Source organism: Myotis davidii, unplaced genomic scaffold, assembly GCF_000327345.1.
Source record: "Myotis davidii unplaced genomic scaffold, ASM32734v1 scaffold32, whole genome shotgun sequence".
Lineage (NCBI taxonomy): Eukaryota > Metazoa > Chordata > Mammalia > Chiroptera > Vespertilionidae > Myotis > Myotis davidii.
Window position 1 is genome coordinate 9,456,162 of NW_006286587.1, and position 7,745 is coordinate 9,463,906.

Genomic DNA, 7,745 nt, shown 5'->3' on the forward strand with positions numbered 1-7,745 from the left:
ATTATATTAGAAGTGTTGCCTCTTCTTTATTTTCCCAAGGACATTGTTTAGAATTAGTGTATGTCTTCTTAAAATAATTACTACAATATGCCAGTGAATAAAATCCAGGTCTGGTATTTTCTTTAGTGGAAGATTTTAAACTATAGATTCAATTTATTTACCAGTTATAGGACTATTCAGTTACCTATTTTATCTTGGGTAAGTTCAGGTGCTTGTGGTTTTTGAGAAATTGTTCCATTTCATCTAAATTGTAGAATTTATGTGCACCTGGTTATTCATAGTGTTTCCTTACTATTGTCTTAAATGTTTCTAGAGTCTCATTATTATTGTTTTACCTAGAGGCCCAGTGCACAAAATTCATGCATGGGGGGGTGGGATGTCCCTCAGCCCAGCCTGCACCCTCTCCAATCTGGGACCCCTTGGGGGATGTCTGACTGCCAGCAGTTGGACATCCCTCTCACAATTTGGGACTGTGGTTTCTAAGTGCTTGCCTGCCTGCCAGCCTGATTGCCCCCTAACCACTCCCCTGTTGGTCTGATTGATGCCTAACTGCTCCCCTCCCAGCCTGATCTCCCCAAGTGACCTCCCCTGCTGGCCTGGTCACCCCTAACTGTTCTCCCCTGCAGGCCTGGTCACCCCCAACTGCCATCCCCTGCTGACCTGATCTTCCACAACTGCCTGCCCCTGCCGGACATCTTGTGGCAGCCATCTTGTGATTATGTTGCGCATGATGCCACCTAGGCTTTTATTATATAGGATCTCCTATATAATAAAAGAGGGTTCCTGACATTGTTAATTTTTGCCTTTCCTCTTTATCAATCATGCTAGAGTTTATAAATTTTATTGACCTTTTTAAAGAACCACCTTTTAGTTTAATGGATTTTTCCATTGTTTTTCTGTTTTCAGTTTCATTGATTTGTGTTCATATGTATATGATTTCTTTACTTCTGCTTGCATTGAGTTTGTTGTACTTACCTCTGTTACTGGTTTCTCAAGCTTGAAGCTTAAATTGATTCGAGACCTTTCTTATTTCCTAGCATAAGCATTTAATACATTAAAGGTCCCTCTAAGAACTGCTTTATTTGCATCCCACAGTCTTTTTTTTAATATAAGTTTTTATTGATTTTAGAAAGAGAAGAAAGGGAGAGGGAGAGAGAGATGGAAACATCAATGAGAGAGAAGCATCTGTCTGCTGCCTCCTGCACTCCTCCTACTGGGGATCAAATCTGCAACCCAAGTGTGTGCCCTACCCAAGAATGAACCTGTGACCTCTTTCTTGGTGCACTGGTCAATGCTCAACCACTGAGCCACACCACCACCCAGGTGCATCCCACAGTCTTAATATGTTGCCTTTTTATTTTTGTTTAGTTTAAAACATCTTCTAATTATCTATGTCTGTTCCTTTGTTTTCTCAATCCCCTATTTCCACTTACCTGCCTGCTTTGGATTGTTCAACTTTTTTGGTATTTTACCCAAGTCTCAGATTGACATTTCCAACCATCCAGTGGTGCTGTTCTCCAGATTCCAGAAACAGCCAAAAATAGCAAGAGCATTCAGGAATCTCCTGCTTTAAGAAAAGCCATCATGCCGACATTTTAAAGTACCTGTTCCAGTAGAAACAGGAGTGATTATTTACATCATCAAAAGGTTTATTTAAAGATTCTATAGTGGAGTATTCCGTCTCCCTGTTCTGATAAAGTCACCTTAGTTTTCTTTAGGAGCATCACCTCTGCCCCATTCATAGTTCATGTGACTTGGGTTATATAATCTTCCACTTGTTTTATTTTTGAGATGAGGGTTGTTGTTTTTTGTCACTTACAATGGAAGTGTTCTTGATGACTAATAAAAATTCCTATAAACAGGAAACTCCAGAGTGCTTTTAAGTTGTTTGTGTGGCCCTAGCTGGTTTGGCTCAGTAGATAGACACTCAGCCTATGGACTGAAGGGTCCCAGGTTTGATTCTGGTCAAAGGCATAGGCCCGACCATCCCCAGTAGGGGGCATGCAGGAGGCAGCCAATTAATGGTTCTCTCTCATCATTGATGTTTTTATCCCTCTCTCCCTCTTCCTTCCTCTCTGAAATATATATATATATTTTCAGTTGCGTGTGTGTGTTTACTCCCTTCTTTGTTATATTCTATGACTCTGGTCTCTGAATTCCAAAAGGACAAGGACTGCGACTATCTTGTTCATGTGCAATATTCTATGACCAACATATATATGCGGAATGAATAAAGGGTCACTGGTCTTCAACTTGGAATAGTTTCTGTCAGGATGCAAATGGGTTGGCTGACTTGAGTGTAATGAGACTGGAACATGTTTCATGACCATGAGTGGGCTGATCCTCAGGTAATTCCCAACATGGCTTCCCCTCTTGGGCCCTGGCCATCATGGGATACTCATTGACTGTGTCCCTGGAGATCACAAAACATGTATCCCATCTTGGACAATCCCTGACAATGTTCTTTCTAGTTTTTCAAGAAAAGTTTATGATCCTTACTTCAAAATTGTACTAGTTGGTCACTTTGCCCATCAAAGTCATCCTTGCCTGTAGGACCAACCATGTAATTTGTGGAACCCAGTGCAAAATGAAAATGTAGGGCCCTTGTTCATAAAGCATGGAAAAAGTATCATTGAAGTTACTAAAATATAAAGCTGTTTCCTCTCATGGTTTCCTTCTTGACCTGTCATGATGTTTTTTTATCTGCCATTTAAGTAAAGGACAATTAAAATAAAATTTTAAGTTATTAGTATAAATTTTACCATTTATCTTTACATTGCGCAACACCAGTTTTAAGTGCAAGTGCAAGACCATTTAACTTGTGGGAGGAATCACCAAAATTATGCAATTTGTATTTCATAACTTGTATATATCCATATATATTTTGTTCTTACCAGAACAAAGGAAATGCTGCAGAAACAGACGCAAATGTTTTAATTTTACTTCTTAAAACATTCTCAAACGACCAACAGACCCTACTTTGGGCTTAGTGATGATGTTATTTTCAGCATACATAGTGGGCTAATATAGGATATAAGTTTTCTTGATCATTCATGTTTCTTATAAAACCATGTTCTTCTTTCTGCATTGGAAGCTAGTTCTGGTCTGAAGCGAAAGTGTGGCCTCCCAGGGCTGTAAGGGCTAAAGTTTGCTTTGCATGTTGTAGACATACATGTTTTCAGTCTTGCCAAACCTTCATGCATCACGGGTCTACCGGAGTCCTGTGCTCATGGGCCCTGGCAAACATTACCTGCAAATGGGCAGCAAAGAACAGCAGGCCCACTCATTGTACATATCCCTTGTGCACATATCTCGATTGACCCGTCAGACTTCACTTAACACAGCACAAGTTAAAGGATAAAATTATTAAGAATGTCAAGATAACAACAGCAGAGCATTCAACCAAGCACTCGACCCTCCTGGGCACAATTTGTGCAAGTTATATACCCATGGAACTGGCCCAGCATGTCTGTGTAGAAACCACCAATACAGCGGTTCTGCATTTTATATTTGTTTTACAGTTCTACCCACACTTGACTTCCTGGGAAATCTACAAAATGCAGTGTGACATTTTGAGATCATTAACCACTTGACAGGGGAGGAGAGAGAAATTTAAAGCAAATGTGTCAGGAGTCACACCTAATCAAAGATCAATCTAAAGCAAAGATAAAAGCACCTTGGAAATTGCAACATGAGTCCTTGGCAAGATAGGGTTTGATCCCAAATATTTTGGGAACAGGTCAGTTATGTCAAGGAACACAGAGCTGTTCTCCAAAATGTACTGAAATAAAAATATTCACGTTTTTTCCCACCTGCCACATTCCCTTTCCACTGCCTCCTTTTAAAGAGACTAAGCTGATGTCCCATCTGTAAGCTATAATGTTCAAACCTAAACAGCTTGGTGGTATAAAATGATTGTTGTCCATGTGAAAAAAAAAGCCTCATTGTTCTTTCAACAAGAAATAAATTTTATGATAAATTGAGGTAATATTGCCCTTTATACATTATAAAAATTTATTTCTTGTTTCATTTTTATTATTTTTGAAATCTTGAACAATGTATTACACATTTATCTTCTTCTTAAACAGAACGTACAGATTCTTATTTGACCTTTCCTTCAGGACTAAGGATGATCATGTGAAACATCAATTATTGTATTTTTTATTGGGTTCAACTAAGTTATTCAGGAGCATTTACAGACAAGGCATTATGCCAAGATTAATGTCTGTCTGAATGAGTGTGGGCTGCTCTCACAAATATATCATAATCTGGGTGACGTCTAAACAACAAGCATTTATTTCTCACGGTTCTGAAGTCAGGAAGCCTGAGAGCAGGGTACCAGCGTGGTTCAGTTCTCAGTGAGGACTCTCTTCCTGGTTTGCAGGCTGCCAACTTCTTTGTGTATCTTCTCCTGTGCAAAGGGTTAGTGAGCTCTCTGGCCTCTTCTGATCAATGTACTGATCCCATTCTTGAGGGCTCTACCTCATGAGCTAATCTCCTCCCAAAGATCCCCATCTCCAAGTATCATCACCCTAGGAGAAGGGTTTTAACATAAATTTGGGGTGGGGGGTGGACACATTCTGTTCATTGCAATGGCCCTTGCCATTTGGTGTTTATGATCCTGTTGGAGAGGTAAGGCAGGTGCATAAGTTCAAAGTTCTTGGCAAAACAGTGCTATTACATAAATTAAAACAAGTACTATCAGAACACAGAAGAGAAGGGAGTGAGAGAACATTATGAGAATTCAAATGGGTCTTGAAGGATGATTTGGGGTGGGCATGCTAAGGTGTGTGCCATGCTCAAAAATTCAGTGCTGGAATGAAATGACAGGTGTGAAATAGAGAAGGATGTTTTAAAATATTGGAACCACAGGTCATATGTTTGGCAATAGATGGAACTTACATCTATCCACAGGGGGAGCCATTAGAAGGTTTTGTAATAGGAGGATGACAGCAGCATTACACTTTAATGCATCAACGCATTTTGAAATGTGTAGGATTGTTTGTACCTATAAAAACTGTGGTGCTATTATAGTACATGTTTTTTGACTGGTTATTTTAAGTTTTCTGTTACCTTTTGTTTTGCCAGCTATTCTTGATTGTATCAAAATATCTATCTGGATATAGACACACTTAGGTCTAACATTCTTTTAAAACTCTGCCTGTAGTCTACTAAAAGCTAGGAAACTAAACAGCCAACATTATTATAATTGCACTTATGCATAAACAGGCTTTGAAAAATAGACTGAAATTTTCTATTTCTCTAGATTATTTACTGTTTTACTTAGTAAACAGCAAGGATTAGCCTAAGAGTAAAGTACATGGGTATAGACTTCACTAAGGATTAAGGTTTCTGAAGGAAACTTCCGGTTTAAAATCGTGGAATTCACCAGGACTATCTTTTCTTCCTAACCAAATCTCCTTACAATGACTGCCAGGGGATTTTAAAATACAAATTAATCAACAAGGTCAAAGAGAATAAGAGACAATTTGCCATAAATGCTTTCAACAAATTTTTGGGAGGTGAGAAATGGATGAAGAAATGGTAATTACCTTGGCAGAACGAAGAAAGGAGAAAGCCAATTGCTTGCAGACAAGTGGGAACAGAGCTGCTTCACCCCGAAGAACCTCTGGGTTGCTCAGTGTTTATAAGAAATGAATATTTGAAACGGAAGGTGAGAACAAAGCTCACAGCAAAAAAGGGCGTTTGCTGGAAGTTGGCCCACAGTGTGGTTGAACCCATCACGTCTCCGCTCACGTGTGCGTTCATGCAGCAGCCCTTTCCCTCCTTCCAAATAGGTTTATTCTTCAGAGTAATGAGGCATGGGAAGCAGGCCTAGAGAAATGCAGAGATGAAGCAGGGTGAAATGTCTACGTGTCATACTGTGGACTCCCCAAGCCCTTCCTTCACTCTGCTTCCAGAACTCTCTCTCTCTCTCTCTCTCTCTCTCTCTCTCCTTCTCTCTCTCACATACACACATCCTTCCTAAACCACACACATATCCTCAGGTGAGGATTTTTTTAAAAAGGAAGAACTGTTTTTGGAAAAGAGATTCAGATTCTCCTCTAAAACAGTCCAGAAAACATACCAATGGATAATGACATTTGGGAGTTCTTCAATGAATCGGCGATTCACTTCCCCATCACTCTATGGGGAGGTTTAGAGACATGCTCCATCCTTGGTCCTAGTGTAGCCTTCTCACGCTTGACTATAGACTGAGGTTTTCCTTCTGACATCAAATACATGCTGTTTTTCCCGGCACCCAACTCTCTGATACCAACTAGGTGCCCAACTGTTCAGGTCCCACCTTTAACGGGCTCAGTCCCATTACGAAAGAATCATTTAAATCCTGTGAGTATTGATAAACTGTGACTTAACATGCTTCTTTATCTACCCAGACCTTGTTTAAGATAAGGAAGGATGACAACTTCACTGGAAATGGCTCATTGAAATCTACATTCAATATGTAGATTTTAGTTGAGAAATATGTATTTGATAAGTAGTGGTAGTTGTTTCTAAGAAGTGCATTGCTGCTGTATTAAGAAATAAAATCTATTGATCTAGTTATCTAGTCTCAAAACCTTTGTGTGTGTATGTCCGTGTTTGATATTTTTTAAGTAATTCAAAGCAAGCCATTGTTCTATGTCTATTTAACAACCTGTGAAACAATTCCTTAACTACAGTTGTGAAAGGGACACTGTGGCAATATTAAAACATGTTAGAATAAGAATTGCCCAGAAATACAAAAAAATAAAAATAAAAAAAATAAAAATAAAGGACTTAGTCCCACAAGACTGCCTCACTTCAGATGCCAATCATAAGTCTCCACCACCAGTATTTCTGACTAACCAGCTGCATATCAGGGGTTCCCAGGACCCTTTTCTCATGTTTGATCATTTGCTGCAACAACTCAATTAAAATATCCCCAGGAAAGTGCTTTACTTAGCATTACCAGTTTACTAGAGAGGATATAACTCAGAGACAGTCAAATGGAAGAGAGGCGTGTGCCAGCTTCCACCCCTGGCACTTCAATGTGTCCACCTTCCCAGAAGCTCTCTGAACTCTATGGTGTAGGGGTGGTTAAGGGAGTTTCATTGCATAGACTGATTAAGTCATTGGCCTTTGGTAATTGAACTCAATCTCCAGATTCCTCTCCCTTCCCCAGAGATCAGGGGGTGGAGCTTGGAGTCCCAACCCTCTAATCATGGCTTGGTTTTTCTGGAGACCAGACACTATCCTGAAGCTATCCAGGAGCCCCTCAGCCAAAAGTCATTGCATTAGCATACCAAAAACACTTCTTACTCTGATCCCAAGGGTTTTAAGAGTTCTGTGAGGAGGAAACTGGGACAGAGACCAAATATTTTTTATCATACTACATAAACACATCACCAGATAACTGTGAAACCTCTCCAACATGAAAGAATAAGATAAACAAATAGAAAAGAAAAACAGAAACGAATAAAAGTAGTGAAAATAGGCCTGGCTGGGTAGCTCGGTTGGTTGGAGTGTCATCCTGATAGGCCAAGCTTGCATTTGATCCCCCAAACAGGGCACATACAGGAATCAACCAATGAATGCATAAAAATGAATCAACAGATCAATATTTCTCTCTCTCTCTCTCTTTCTCTCTCAAATCAAGCCATCAATAAAAAAATTTTTTTAGCCTTAGCTCAATGGATAGAGTGCCGACCTGCAGACTGAAGGGTCCCAGGTTCAATTCCAGTCAAGGGCACATGCCCAGGTTG

At 39.8% G+C, this 7,745-nt stretch overlaps 1 long non-coding RNA gene across 1 annotated transcript in view; it reads right to left on the minus strand.

Annotated features, from left to right (window-relative positions):
• The window catches only part of LOC107182190, a 12,960-nt gene extending 7,321 nt beyond the window's left edge, over positions 1–5,639 (minus strand). Inside the window, exon 1 of the long non-coding RNA XR_001512910.1 lies at positions 5,553–5,639. This is a non-coding gene — a long non-coding RNA (uncharacterized LOC107182190). The remainder of the gene's footprint in view (positions 1–5,552) is intronic.
• Between the last annotated feature and the right edge of the window lie 2,106 nt (positions 5,640–7,745).